Here is a 15,746-nt window from a genome sequence, read left to right on the forward strand (position 1 = left end):
CATAACAGTAAATTTTACCCAATTATATCCAGGAACCGTAAATTTTAGTTTAACTATCTTTGTTTTTACAAATTCTTACAGCTACAGGGTTAAACGTATGATTTCTGAGAACAAGGTATAATCGTTTATTTCTTAATTTTAAATTCTCAAGATAACAAGAATGAAAACTGGATTCACCTTCACACAGTGCCAGATTTACGTTTACGCTAAACAAGCTATGCTTAGGGCCCCACTCGCTTGGGGGCCAAAAAATAGAGAAAAAACTGATTGTAATGTAATTTCCAAACAAGAAAAAAAATGAGATAAACGCACATGCAACAATGGTGTTTTTTATTGTTATGTACCAGGCTTTTATGAAGCAAGTAATAACACTATTTCTTAGCCCAACTTGTAATGAGACCCCTCTTATCCAGCCTCGCTTATAATGGAGCCACTGTTTTTCAACCCTGCTTGTAATGGGCCCATGTTTCCATTTAGACATGCATTAAATCCGTAAATTATCATATAGACCTAATATAACAAACCTAAAAAGACGATATTTTGTCGCTGAAAAAGAAAGCTTGACCTATAAATTGCCCCCTTTCAATAACTTACGGCTCCGTCAAACCAAAATCCGGCGGTGGTTTCACATGAGTGTAGTGGTGAGGGTTATTTATATTTGTAACGCATATATACCATTATCAATAATTGTCGATCCATTGCTGGATTAAGGTCTTTCCAACACTTTTTGACAACAATCTATCTCGGATAATTCGTTTCCAAAATATTCGCAGTGCTTCCTAATTTCGTCACACCACCTTGTATTAGGATGTAATGTGGATCTCTACGTGTCGCTTGTGGTATCCAGTAAATATTTGCTTTTGTCTACCTTGTGTGGTTTGTTTCCTAAGAGAGTTATATTACGGAAAATTACAACTATATCAAGTCAGTGGCGGATCTAGCCGCGGGCCGGATTGACCTAGGCCCCCCCCCCAGTTTTTTGAATGAATAAAATAATTGAAGCTATTATTTATGTATTCTTGAAAGTGTGTGGTAAACTCATGATATATGTATCATAGTCTGGGGTCCGGCTGCCCCCTCCCCCAGTTTCCAACTTCTAGATCCGCCACTGTATCAAGTGCAATTTTAGAAAAATCGAGGCTAATACAAAATATATTTTGTATTTTCTTTACGTCTATTTATTCAAAACAATTGAGTCTGAATAAATCGCTCTTCATATTAATGAAAACAGGTCTCAGTTAAAGACCGAACCATTTCTACGTTTATATGGTTGAAAGATCATAGTTCTATTTATATTTTCATATTATATTATCAATATTATAGTTTTTGTGTGTGTGTTTAACGTCCCACTTCTGCACCGAAGCTAAGGAAGACGGTAATGATGAGATGGATCAGGGACCCAAGTTGGGCTGGGTCCTGGGGATCTAAATTCCTCTCCCGAAATCCGTATTTTCTTGTATATTTAATCTAATTTTAGGGACAATTTTACAAATTTTAATACAATGTATCCTTACATTGAATTTGGACCTTCCTAAATGCTTCGGACCTCTTCTCAACCAAATGTCTGCTATACGTGTCTAAGATGGATGATAATGGTGGAGCGAAGGAACTCTGAGAAAACATACGTACACCATGTTTTCTCACAATAAAGCTGGCTTGGCGCGGGCTGAGATCGAACCAGCGACCCCACGCACCAGAAGTGAACACTTTACTATTGAGCCACAGCGCAGGGATACTATAGTGTGAGGTAAATTAATGAAGTACTTAATGGCGTCATTAAGCCCTTACAAACGGAATATATAAATTCTGTAATCGGCAGCAAAATCACTATATTTAGTCCGACAGTATAGCAGAAAATGTAAAGTTCTTTTTAGTTTTGTTAAAGGATAAGTGGTGGCATGTTGTTGACGCTTTTCCAAAAGTTTAAGATATGAATTTTTAAGCGTAAAAATTAAACTATGTCTTTAAATGAGATACCGTAAGACGATTTAAGGAATTTTAACGGATACTTTGCACACGATTTAAGGAATTTTAACGAAAATCGCATTAACTTAGAACGTAATGATTTAGAACACTGTATTTCAAACATATAATAGCTAGATATATGTGGAAAACATTCGTGCAAGTTTATTAGTAAACATTCAGTATGACCATAGTTATTGAAATATAAACTTTGGTGCAAAGTAACCCCATAGTTGGGTTACTTTGTACAACATACAAAAAAAGTATGTTAACATACAAATATAACGTTTCTGTGCAATGTCTTCCCTTCAGTATTTATACATTTTACTTTCTACAGAAAACTGTATACAATTTACAAATATTGATAGTAGAATGAGGGTACTGGTATCGATACTTAGTATGAATTACCAATATTTGTGAAGAAAATTATGTATTTTCTGGTACCGGCACAGGAACCACATTCCCCTGGTTTAGCATATGTCCCACACAAATGCCAACTCAGGAACAGAAAAAAATCCCCGTGAACTGATTTGCCTTGGTTATTTCTTATCTCCAAGAATATCATCCCAACCGTAATTAGTGAAAGATTTACGGGGTTTGGGACTTTCAGATGAAGTCCATCCAAATTGCATGATTTTTTTTTTCAAAAAATCTAATGCTAGTCATTCCCATGCGTATAAGCTGCAAGCTACCCCCAAAAGTCCAGTTATTTCTTTTTTAAAAAAATAGAAAAAAACGAAGCCTTTGTGGGTGAAGCCCCTCTCAAACTATTCTTCTGGATCCGCCACTGTTCATAATTTATTTTCGAACAAGAAATTCATTCCGGCATCTGCCTAATAGGAAATTTACCTAAATTTAGAATGCAGGGATTTCCAATAGTAGACTAATAATTTCCTAAGAGGTATTTTTGACCTGTGCAGATATTTATTAATTGCATATACGATTATTTTAATAAAGAGATAATTTGATGAAGTCAGTTCTCAAATTTTAATTTGAATAAACAAAAAATTCACACTGCATCATTTAATATAGGGCTACGAAGTCAATCAATGACATGTTAATGTCTGATACAGTTCATATATTTTCTCTTAATGGAACTGAACATACCACCAAAATTTAAATGAATGAAATATTTATAATTGAATGTGATCAATTACCGAATATTTTTCGAATAAATTAGATTTTTCCAATGAATTGAATAAATAAATTGAATGAATAAATTGGACATAGTATATAGCGCCTATATGATTGTTACTATAAATTTTCTCTTTCAGGCTCGTAGCCAGCCCAAAAATTTAAGGGGGGAGGTAGAAGTTAGAGGGTCTCGATTCAATCATATAGTTCATCACCGTATTATACTTCATTTGCAAGCCTACCGTGAAAATTTTATGGGCCAGTAAAAATTTAGCGGGGCGGCCCCCTGTGGATACGGGCCTGTTCTTTCTCGTCCTCAAATGTACTCGAGCTCAAATTTGCGTTGTTTGTTGTTTCAAATGAAGAAAAATGTAGGTTTCTTAATATTCTTACGTTCTTAAAGAATTGGCCGGTAGGAGTAATATTTAAATTCCGTGGGTATTAACCCCCGGCTCACCCTTTGAAAGAAACAACAGGAATACGCATGATGCGGATATTCAGGGGCGGATCCAGAACGGACTTCTGGGGGGCGGTGGGTTGTAATACTGCTACTTAGAGTTACTTAGAGCTACTTTTAAGAGCTCCAAACTCTGCGATGGGTTTTATTTATATATAAAATAAGAAATATTCCTCTTCTGAGGGGAGATCGGGCAATTGCCCCTGGCTCTATCAGAGGATAGAGGGCAAGTGACATGCTTAAAAATTTGAGTTACTTACTTGTCAGAAAATGTTATTTGTTCTAGGAAGATAAACAAAAGTAGGCTAAATGTAAAACTCGTGTGACTTACCTTCATTTGACAAACTATCTACTGTTCTTCCAGCTTCATTACTACGTTTTCGTTTCTCTTTAGGCTGACTCTGAAAGAATGAATCTATTGTTTTTGTTTTTGGCATTATGGAATTCGACGTGACAAAAACTTCGGTAGTTCTTATACAAATGAAGACCTCTCATGCAGTTCCACTCATTTGTTTTTTCGCACCAAGCAAGACGAACATCTTATAGGTGTTTGCCTGAATTGCAACAACACTCTGCTTATTGTGACATTATTTCTAATTGTTGAGTTTGCAACGTTTTTGCTTACAGATTGGCATTGCATCTCAAAGGGTTTCATTGTTTTCTTTCTACTTTACGCCACAACAGGGGCAGGCGCTGAAGTATACAGGGTGTTTCAAAACAACATCGACAACGTTTGGGAGGTGATTCCTGACACGAAGATAAGACAAAAAGTATAGACCACCCTGGGTGCACAAATGTTTTCTTTCGGAGTTATAGGCTGCCGAAAACATGAAAAAATGAACTTTAAAGGTCCATAGCTCCAAAACTATGGAACCTACCGTGGTCGAGTCAAAACTTTACTTAGAAACTAGTATGTTCCAAAAATACATGTTTCAGAATCCTGTGGTACTTCAACAACAATTTTTATAGAGGCAGTTGGAGCGTACTTCAAATTATATGACCGTAGCCAAACTCCTTCTATAAAAATTGCTTCGTGAGTACCTTAGGATTCTGAAACATGTATTTTTGGATAGGGCACAAATTAGTTCCTACGTGAAGTATTTACCCGACTACGGTAGGTCCCATAGTTTTGAGCTCTGGATCTTTAAAGTTCATTTTTCCATGTTTTCGGCAGCCTATAACTCCGAAAGGAAGCATTTGTGCACCCAGGATGGTCTATACTTTTTGTCTTATCTCGGTGTCAGGAATCATCTCCCAAACGTTGTCAGTGTTGTTTTGAAACACCCTGTATGTATTGTTATAGTGGCTGGAATTTTCTCATCTAAGGGTAGGGACATACCGAAGACACTGATATTAGACTGATTTTCACACACTATCGAAACGTGAGATCCACAGTCTATATTTCGCGTAAAGTTTTTTCTTCTTGGCTGGAATATAGTAATATGACTGAAATTCATTATGTGGAAATAGTTACATAAATTATTTGAAGAATAGGATTAAATCGGGTGGGGGGCTACTGAGGGCTGAAGATACTTTTGGGGGCATAGCTCCCAATAGAACCGTCCCTGCAATTATATATGTTTCTTGTTCCAAAGATAGCTAACTTAAACACCTAATTATGTTAATGCATCGCATTTTGAGGTTCAATTTTTGTTTGCATTACATTTCTATGATTTTGTGCAGCAAACTCCGATGCAATAACGCTTTAAAAGCACTGAAATAAAGATTTAAGTAAATGTGTATCATTGCTGGAAAATAGCAGCAACACAGATGCTTTATCTTGTCTCGAATATGTAAAAAATCTTGCTCAATGTGAGAAAGGAAATGGGAATTCTTTTCTAGAGTGCAAAATTTATTCATTGCTTAAATTGTAATAGGGTTGTCAGACTACGAATTACGTTGTTCAACGCATGCAAAGCAACCTTCGGCTGAATTAAGCATTCCTTTTCCACTTTGTCGATGAACATGCAATCACAATCACGAAGCTCTTTGATAGTCACGTCATGGGAATTCGATACGACTTTTAATATAGAAACAAAACTTACCAGTAGCGAACTGTTACTGAAACGGAGATTAAGGGAACACATAAGATGTGCCCATCCCTCCCCCAAGTGCTTGGGCTCAATCACATCCAAATGTAGCTCCTTCCCTCAAAGAATAGTAGTAGAGGACACTGAAGCTGTTGTGACAAAACTTTGTGGACTAAATTTTTATTCGATTCAAAAGGTTTTTCTGTTCTTAAAATCATTATTAAGGTATTATCAAAGTTCGATTATGCCACTTTCATTGACGAATTGCTCCTTTCCCCTCAGAAAAGAATCTCTTGTAAACCTGCGTCTTAAAAGCCGTTTGTGGACACTTCTGGAGTACAGTGTCTTTTAACACACGAACTACCAAAGGGGTCATTTTGACCCCTCACCGTTATTCACCATCCTCTAATTTGAACATTAATTACAATATGCAAAACATATTGCACCACTTTTCTTCTCTCTAACCACTGTGACTATATCTTAAATAGCATATTTCAATTATTTTTGGTTTTCTTTAAAAATGATTTACCTAGAACTACCATAGGGGTCATTTTGACACCTACGTGTTTACTTCGAAAATGAAAATGAAATCTTTGAGTTTTACGTCCAACGGTTATGCCGGCTAGGCTAAGGAGACGGTAGAGACCTGCACGGGCCGGGCTTGGGCGGGCCGACTCTGTTATTTCTTTGGGCCAGGCCGGGCTTGGGCGGGCCGACACTGTTATTTCTTTGGGCCGGGCCGGGCTTGGGCTGGCCGACACTGATTTCTCTTGAGGTCGGGCCGGGCTGGGGCCGATCAATTGCAATTATTTAATAATTATTGACTTTCGTTAAACGATAATTGGAATAAAGCCAAACGTTGAAGAAGTGTGTCCGTGAAAAATGTTACAAAGAATGCAATAGCTATTTACAGTTTGTGTTGCTTAGCGGCTCCACTTTCACTATAGAGGATTGCAGGCATTATGCGGTAAATTGAGCTCTGACCTTGACCTTCACTGAACTCAAAACATAAAAAGAAGGGGTGGGAATGTGTTGTCTGTCGTTAAACAATATTGCCACCTCCACTTTATGCTAAAAATCAATTAAGTTAGATTTTTGTTACAGGGAATGGAATTTTTGTTCTCTCGATGACAGGCAAAGTTCTAGGAGGCAATGGTACCATTCGGAAGGCAAGCGTCAGGTTGTGAACCAAAGTTTAGAAAATGTTCCTCAGGGTTAGGTCAAATTTAGTATAAATTTTGAGAAAGATTCTGGCTCGGGCTATTTTTTTAAAAAAATTATCGGGCCGGGGTCGGGCCAAAAAATTTAAAATTTATCGGGCCCGGGTCGGGCTTGGGCCAAGAATTTTGAAAAACTTATCGGGCCGGGCCGGACTCGGGCTGAAAATCTCCAAAACTTTTCGGGCCCGGGCTGGGCCGGGCCTAGGTACGTTCGGGCTGGATTGGGCTCGGTCCGAAAAATTCGGCCCGTGCAGGTCTCTAGGAGACGGTGATGATGAGAAATGAATGGAATGGTTCAATGAACAAAGTGGGAGGAAATGGACGAACCTTGAGAAAACCCACGCAGACGGTGTTTGTCCACCACAAAGTCCATCTCCTATTTATCTTACCCTGGATAAAAACTGCCTTGGGGCCGCGGTGGCTCAGTGGTAGAGCGTTCACCTCTGGTGCTTGGGATCCCGGGTTCGATCCCAGCCCCCGCCAAGTGAACTTTGTGGTGGACAAACACCGTGTGCGTGGGTTTTCTCGGGGTTCTCCCGTTTCCTCCCACTTTCTTCATTCCACCATTTCATTCATCAATCATCATCACCGTCTCCTTTAGCCTAACCGGTATAACCGTGGGACGTAAAACTCAAAAATTTCATTTCATTTCAAAAACTGCCTTTTTTGATTCTTGTTTATATTTTTTTATCAAGGTGTATTATTGATGCCTCCGAAACAATTGAGAACGACCATTGATTTGAGATTGTTGTTTTGAAGAACGTGTCTTCACTGTTTGCGCATAATAGAGTCTTCAGGTAGTAAACGACATACAGCAGCAGAGTTTCTAGCTCAAAATTTTACCCTCAATACCATTTAAACTACTATTTATTATTAATTCCTTTATACATGTAACACCATCATTCTTCTGAGCTCTTAAGTGTATGTATTAATTTCACCTGTACAATTTTCTATTAATTACACAGGGAAATCCTAGCATTCCAGCTCTGTTTCGTGTACTAAAAAAATAAACAGTCGAGCGGTGTATCTATAGATACTGTTTCAAAACCCTTTTTATAATGCCATCGATTTGTTTCGAAAATGTAAAATTTACAAACTAACGATCCAGATAACGTAGTTTCACTCGTAGTTGTAAGCGTATTAAACGAATCCTCGCATCCAGCACTGTCACAAGTCAGAATAAATAAAGAGAAATTTCAACTTCACAGGAATGGCCCTTTTTTACCCCTAGGAGCAGACATCGTATTTTACATCTTCTCCTACTTGAACGTTTCCTCACATTCGGCACTTTCTGAATAAAGAAAGGGAATTACTTTTGTTATAGAAATGACTCCCGTTATTCCTCTCAGGAGCGGAATTTTCGAAAACCCTGAAATACGTTTTCCCTTATTTTTAATTACGATTTGTAAAAACATCACATTTAGCACTTTCTGAATAAAGAAAGGGAATTTGAATATTACAGAAATGATCCCTTCCTCCTTTAGGAGCGGAATTTTCGAAAACTGAAACACGTATGCCCATATTTTGAATGAAGAGTTTATACGTCGAGTTTGAACTATCTAACTTCAGGAATTCCTGAGATATTCAATTTTTGGCAGACAATTTAACCTTTTTTGAGATAAATGTTCCAAAAAGTCATTCCTTTAGTCTCACTTCCATGTCAAAAGGTGTATAATGTAGAGATGCAAAAAAGCCGGCATTTTTGAATCGATGGTTTTTTTCACATAAAAAGCCGGCTTTTTTTTGGAAAAAAACGAGAATTTTGGAAATTTTGGCTTTTTTCATTTTCATGATTTTTCTACCTAAATAGCTTTTTTATAGTATATTCTATAGTTAGATAAGAATTCCATGACCTAAATGCGATATTTCGCTCTGAAATTCACCATCAAGATGGATGGAGCACATGTTTGACGAATTAAAGCTAACATGAAGAATGTAGTATTTGAGGGCAATTTTAGAGGCTATTTAACTTTATTTTAACTTTTGAGTTATCGACATTTTTTTCTTCTCTAAATCATTTTAGTTTGTCATCTGTCTTTCATTTCTAAGAGCTTAGTAATCTAGCTTCTAGCGCCAAAGTTAAACTTGCCCGTTTTTCTATTTATCCGTCAAAGTGTACGTTTTTCAATATATCCGTCAAACCGTACTTCCACATTTCTGTTATACTATAGTTGTGAAGTGATTTAGCAATAATTTTCCGGACACAACCTTGAATACCAATTTATACAAATAATCAGAAGCGGATTTAGAAAAGTACTTTGGGAAGGGTTTTTCTGATTGTTTCGTTTTCTAAAAAAAACTCCTAATTTTATTTGGGAGGAGCTTGAAGTTTATGAGTACAGGCATAACTAATATTTCGTTTCGTTTATATGTTTAGCAATAATCTTCCGGACACAACCTTAAAGATCATTTTATACTGAGAATCAGTGGCGGATTTAGAAAAGTATTTTGGGAAGGGTTTTTCTTACTAATGTTTAGTTTTTCTAAACATTTGTAATTTTTATTTGACGGTAGCTTAAAGTTTATGAGTAAAGGCATAACTAATAGATATTTCGTTTGTTGCAGACATTCCGTAACTTTGGGGTATAGGCTTCAGTCCCCTTCAGTACAGGCTTCAGTCCCCTAACCTTCGTAAAACTGTCACTGCTGGTAATTAGTAATAATAACGATTTAAAAACAATAAGAAAGGAAGTCGGCCAACTCACGGTACATGCACTATTTCTACTTCACAGATGGAATGAAGAAAAGCTTTGTCAGAATGGTCGAATGCTGGATTGAATCCCTAGGGATGCGCATGAGACAAGATTTATGACTGTCTCGACTCGAAAATGTGCTGTAAAGGTGATGTCTCGACTCGAAAAATATATATTTTTCTATTGGAAGAGCCGTGTCTCGACTCGAATGTTGTCAGGAAAATCCTGTCTCGACTCGTCTCGTGCGCATCCCTATGAATCCCGGACTTCCCGATAGAAGCGCAAAAGCTAATCACTCACTCATTTTTGTTGTGCAGTTGTATTTAGCTTAACTTAAATATATTCCGTAGTCCTTTTTTTTGGAGGGGGAGGAGTTCCGTAATGATATGTTGAATCCCTCTTGTTAAAAATTCAGAAAACTTGATTGGGTAAACCATGATGGTGGTTATGTAAAACTTAACTGTAGAATTTCAAGAATATACAGAACCAAAAGTTCTAGATGTGCAGCCTTTAAGTGTATCATATAAATCTAAGCATTTCTCTTGTTTTATTTTAATTTTATTTTGTTTTAAAAAGAGGGTATGGAATATTTTGAAGTAAAAATACTAGATACAATTTTGCTAGTTATTTGTGTATTTTTTAAAAAGAAGTGTTTACTTTTAGGGTTGGCTGGTTTACCCCAACTTTTTTTTAAATAACTGGTTTAAACCACAAAAATAAAAAGAACGAAAAATGCGAATCGTATGAACTTCATGGTGACGTTTCCAGATATCAAACCACCTGCAATAGTTTTATTTCCCTTTCACCTTTTAATCAGGGTGTCCCATGTTCAATTCTCGGTCGAACCATAACCCTTCTTTCATGCGTAAACCAAGTAGCGGTTCAGATGTCAGTTTAAGCGAAAGTCTTCTCCTTGATAACCTCGGTATTTCGTAAGGATGTTAATCCTAAACATACGAAACGAAACCAAATTGTATATTCCTGCATGCCTAAATGCCTGTTGTTTTATAAAGAAGCCAAGATTGCTTAAATATATTGATAGAAATTGGCAAAATTTATCGATTGCCTACGTAGCTTTTAACATCAGCTTAGATTTGACTTTCAATGATATCTACGCACTAAATTTGTAATTTAATACCTCAGTTTTAGCGTACTGATTATGATACGTTGACCTTTAAATTTTATATGCAAAGCAATAACAGGATTTTTCCGTTATTGTCTTACATTTCAAGTAATGACGGGATTTTCCCGATGGTTAGGGCGGGAGCTTCTCAATTTAAGAAATTTACTGACCGGACTTCTTTAAGCTTATGGGAGTTCTTCCGGCATAACCTCGCTGTTGCACAATAACACCAAGGCGAAACAAACTTATTTCTGTGAATATGGAATACAAATACATAAGGCAAAGAATCTAAATCAAAAAAAAACTGGTTTAAACCAAAAAAGCCTGGTTTAAACACCCCCCCCAAAACGGGTTTTTGGCATTTTCAAAACAAACCATGGTTCGTGCCAACTCTGCTTACTTTTGTATATAGGAGGTTAAAAAATTCTTATTATATACATTGGTTAATCCTTTGGAATTCATAATGTAAATATGTTGAAGAAAAATCGTTTGAAATATCTTTTCGAAATTCATAGTTTATTTTCGAGGTTTTATATTATTATCAGCATCAACCACTAATTAAATGACTTTTTGTGTTATAGAGAAGCGAAACAAAGTCTGCTTTATCAATTTAAAGCAGAAATTTGAAAAAAGCCCAAAATTTCCCAAGCAAAAAAGCGAAGCAGAAAAAACCGAGTTTTTTTTTCAAAAAAGCCGGTTTTTTCCGAGCCCTTGCATCTCTAGTATAATGTCCAAATTCCTACCTATAGTTCTTCTGATACTGGCTATGAAAATCTCTCATCCAGTGAGGATTTGTATCAGACCAATACCTCATATTATGCCTATTGAGAGAACCATTTAACTCAAAGGTAGCTTCGTCAGTGAAACAAGTCCAGAAAGAAAACCGATCATCATTAACATACCGTTGCATCATAATGTCGCATAATTCAAGTCTACGATCAAAGTCATCCTCTGCAAGTTCTTGTACTAATTTAATTGTACTGTATAAGGATGATATTTTTGCAACTAGAGAACATTACGAACTGAACGTTCACTTATTGCTACATGTTGGGCTACTTTCCTGGTCGATGTATGACGTCTTGAAAATGTAGAAACACTTCCAATGACTTTTCATCATTTGTCGCAGTTTGAGGTCTTCCAGATCTTGGTTCGTCTTTAACCGAACCCGTTCGTTCAAAACGAGTCACTGTTCGAAATACAGTTGATTTTGAGATAGGTTGTCGTTCTGCATGAGTGTCATTGAATAAATCTGCAACTTCCTGGTATGATCGTAATCTATCTCCATATCCCCTCATGATAAGGATAGTTATTCTTTCTCTTTCCGAAAGAGACACTGCCGAATAATTAGCGGTGGATCTAAACAAACAACTCAAAACAGACCTAATAAACTGATAAAGGTTAATTTACCTATGAATTTGACAGCAAAGTACAAAGCTGAGCTTTATTCTGAACAAAAGATGTATGCAGTTTAAACTCTGCAAGCAAACTGAAGTGTGACCAATTGGACTGCCTTCTACTGCACGCATAGGTCACACAAGTCGCTCGCTATAAGCGTGAGAACTGAAATTGACAGTGTTATAGCCTGTGGCCACACGGTCAGCGTGGTTCCCTTTAAGGTCCGGAGTTCGATCCCCGCTCAAGGCAACATTTTTTGTTACTTTCCAAACAATAATTCCATACGTTTTAACTTCAAATAGTACTTTATTTAAGTTACATTCAATACAAATTTTGATAATTGTTTTGCAAACTAGCTTTATGAAGTGGTTCGTTCTTAGGGTTATTAGAATTATAGTTCATAGGGTTATTTACAACAAAATCACCATTTTTATAGCAATTCGTATTTTTTACAAGTTAATAAATTCTGGAGAAATACATTATTTTTAACAAAGTTAAAATGTATGAATTCATTAGTTTAGTAGAAAAAATACAATAACAATTTTACTTTGCGCGGGGATCGAACTCACAAAATCTCCATCCGCAGCCTAGTACGCTAACAATATGGCCACGAACTACGGAACTAACAGATCGCATTTTCATAATATATTGGTATCCATCTTTTCTTGTATGTCGATTCAAGCCCCATTCGTGATGCCACTGTTTTCAATTCTGGGTGAAATCACCGTCACTTTGTCTGAAAAATCAAAATATGCAATAAAAAATGGGGGTTCCCATTTAAAATTTTAAAGTTACCCCCTGTACCCCCGAAGGAGATTGATTCTGGTATCTTTAGATAGCTTTCTTAAAAACCCTCTATATATCTACTGTTTGTCTGAAAAATATGGGGCCGACTATTCTTCTGCAATCCACACCCCCAGGGGCGGATCTAGGGGGCTATAGGGGCGATTGCCCCCCAAGAAGGGGAAACTTTCTTATTTTATATATATAAATAAAACCCATCCCAAAGTTTGGAGCACTTAAAAGTAGCAGTATGACAACCCACCGCCCCCCCAGAAGTCGGTCCTGGATCCGCCCCTGCACACCCCTACCTTCTGGTCATGCAGAGGAACTTCATGTATGGCATATGGGTTTTCTGCACACCACAAACGTGAGTTCTGGGCATTGACGTAACCTGATAAATAGAACTATATTAAATTAATTTTTAATATAGTTAGCACTTGGATTGGGCTTTTCTTTTCTCTTCTTTTTAATCTTGTCACTTTTATTAAGATAGGTATTTTAATGGAGGAATGGTTTTAAAATGTTTTGAAAAAATGAATCTGAGGATCCTATTAAATGAGTCAGATGAAATTTGGCATATAAGCTCCTCATTAAAAATAAGTTAAAACATGTTCAAGCAACTTCAAAAAAGTCGCTTCTAAAGAGGAGAAGACAAGCAATTTGTCTAATGCTTTGTCTCTCTCATCATCACTGGAGAACAGTTGAAGGTTCTGAAATCAATTATGTACTGTAGTTAGAACTTCGCGCGAGCTGAAGGTTCATGTGTCACTTTCATTGAAATGGCTATTTTACCGAGGTTCAAAACTTATCCCAAGAATTAATTGTCTTATGAACTCCTCAACAATTTATAATCAGTTTTGGAACATAGCACTTGAGTCGATCTGGATTTTTATCATTACACTTCGATATACGTATCCGAAAGGGAGAAAGGGAATTCAAATTAACCTTTGGGTAGGAATCATTTTCACCAAGCCTCTTTTTTCCATGCAACTTCACCTAGTATTCTATAAAGAGCACAATGTTTCATACATCGGTCCGACTTCAGTGATTTTCATCCTCATTGTTCTGCTATGTTTTGCAATATCCTTTCCGTCTTTTCCGTTTTGCTGTGAATATGTAAGCCTACTCCAAATAATTTCGTTACTATATTGAATAAACCATATACAACTAAGAATCTATTCTCAAATTGTAACTTGGTCGTATTAATACACCATAACTACTATGATAACATGAGTTGCTTAGGGTTTTCCAGCACTTTATGATTATTATTAACATAAAGTATTCGTTAATTGCCTTTAGTTTCAATTGGAACATGGGAAGTAACGTGCTAAAAACGTTGTATTCACATGTTTCCCTTTTGGTCTTCGAGAAAAATAAAAAAAAAACTAATTTTAATATAATTACCTTTCACTAGAATGGTCCGAAATTAATTTTTTCTGTGTCTCTCGTATATATGTAGGGTAAGCCATGTCAAGTTAATAAGAAAATTTGCAGAACACTATACAGATGATTGAGTACTTAAGTGAGCGAAAGGAGATGCTGATGCAAGACATGAGAGTGCCACATAAGATGGACATCAGCCAGTGTCTTAGCAGTTATGTGCAAGAACTCAACGAAGAGCATCTGACTTCTGCCAATGGAACGCATAGTAAACAAACGTAGTGTATATTACACTCTGTACAAGAAGAAGTGGCCCCCATACAAGATCCAAGTGTTGAAACAGTTTAGTGAGGATAGCCCTGACAGTCGTCTAAAATTCTGAGTGACATTCGGCCACATCAATGAGAACCCTGACTTTGCATAAACTACATTTTATATAGTGACGAAGCGCTGTCTACCAAAGAAAACTAGAGGTATTGGAGTTATGCAAATTCTTATTGGACAGATTTTTCGAAAATATATAGGGTTGCCAACTGGCCGGTTTTCCACCGGCCTGGCCTGAAATATTGCTGTTATTTTGAGTAAAGCCGGTGACCGGTACAAACTTCTTACCAACCCCTTTATGACCTTTTTTTTTTTTTTTTTTTCAAATTTATATCTAGTTCGAAGTATAGATTTAAAAAGTAACTTTTATTATGTGTGTAAATCCCAAACTGTCACCTTTCACTATCAACGATTAATATACTTTGTTCTTCTGTTTAGATAATTTTAAAGAGATTACAGAGACTGTATCAGGAAAAATTTGAAATTTACTTGTAAAAAATTTTATACATTTATTGAGAGTGAAAAAGGACTTCTTAAAGCAATTTCCTGTAGTTGAAGTATAAGTTTAAGGAATAAATTTCATTTTCCAAATCCAAAATTGTCACGTAAAGATTAATATACTTTTGTTAATCTGTTTCGATAATTTTAAAGAAATGGCAGTAACTGAATAAAATGATCAATTTCGATTTCAGTTTTTCATTTATAGCACAATGCAGGGATAAAAGTGAGGGGGAACACGGGATAACGTCGTCCCCCCACTTCCATAAAATATCTATGGCGTCCCCCCACTTCCTAAAAATTACAATGGGCAAAGATAGGCAAGGGAAACGATGTGACGTCATGCGTCCCCCTGACTTTTCAGATCTACTTTTACCCCTGGCACAATGTATCCATTAAGCTTATTCAGGGTGTCTATCGGTCACGAAAGTCAAGAATGTCACGAAAAAGTCACGAAATCAGAAAACGGTCATGAAAGTCACGAAAAAGTCATGAAATTTAGCTTTTGGGTCACGATTTTTTAAACTGTACAGATGTAAGTACAGATTGGAAAATTTTGTTCTATAAAACGTCAAAATTCACCACCAAAAATGTCTATGGTCGGCTTTAGACGCTACCAAATCGCAAGCAAAGTACGTTTCTATCGCATGGATGAAAATTCGGCCTAATTCACACGCAAATTCGCTCTTGAAAATGTTAGTAAATTTTATGATTTGGTAAAGAAAAGGTCACGAAAAAGTCACGAAA

At 36.5% G+C, this 15,746-nt stretch overlaps 1 protein-coding gene across 1 annotated transcript in view; it reads left to right on the forward strand.

Moving 5' to 3' along the window:
- The window catches only part of LOC145690396 (uncharacterized), a 64,404-nt gene that overhangs the window by 14,503 nt on the left and 34,155 nt on the right, over positions 1–15,746 (forward strand). The gene's annotated exons all lie outside the window — the stretch shown is intronic.

Source organism: Thermobia domestica, chromosome 1 (genome assembly GCF_964235325.1).
Source record: "Thermobia domestica chromosome 1, izTheDome1.hap1.1, whole genome shotgun sequence".
In the NCBI taxonomy this organism is placed as follows: Eukaryota; Metazoa; Arthropoda; class Insecta; order Zygentoma; family Lepismatidae; genus Thermobia; species Thermobia domestica.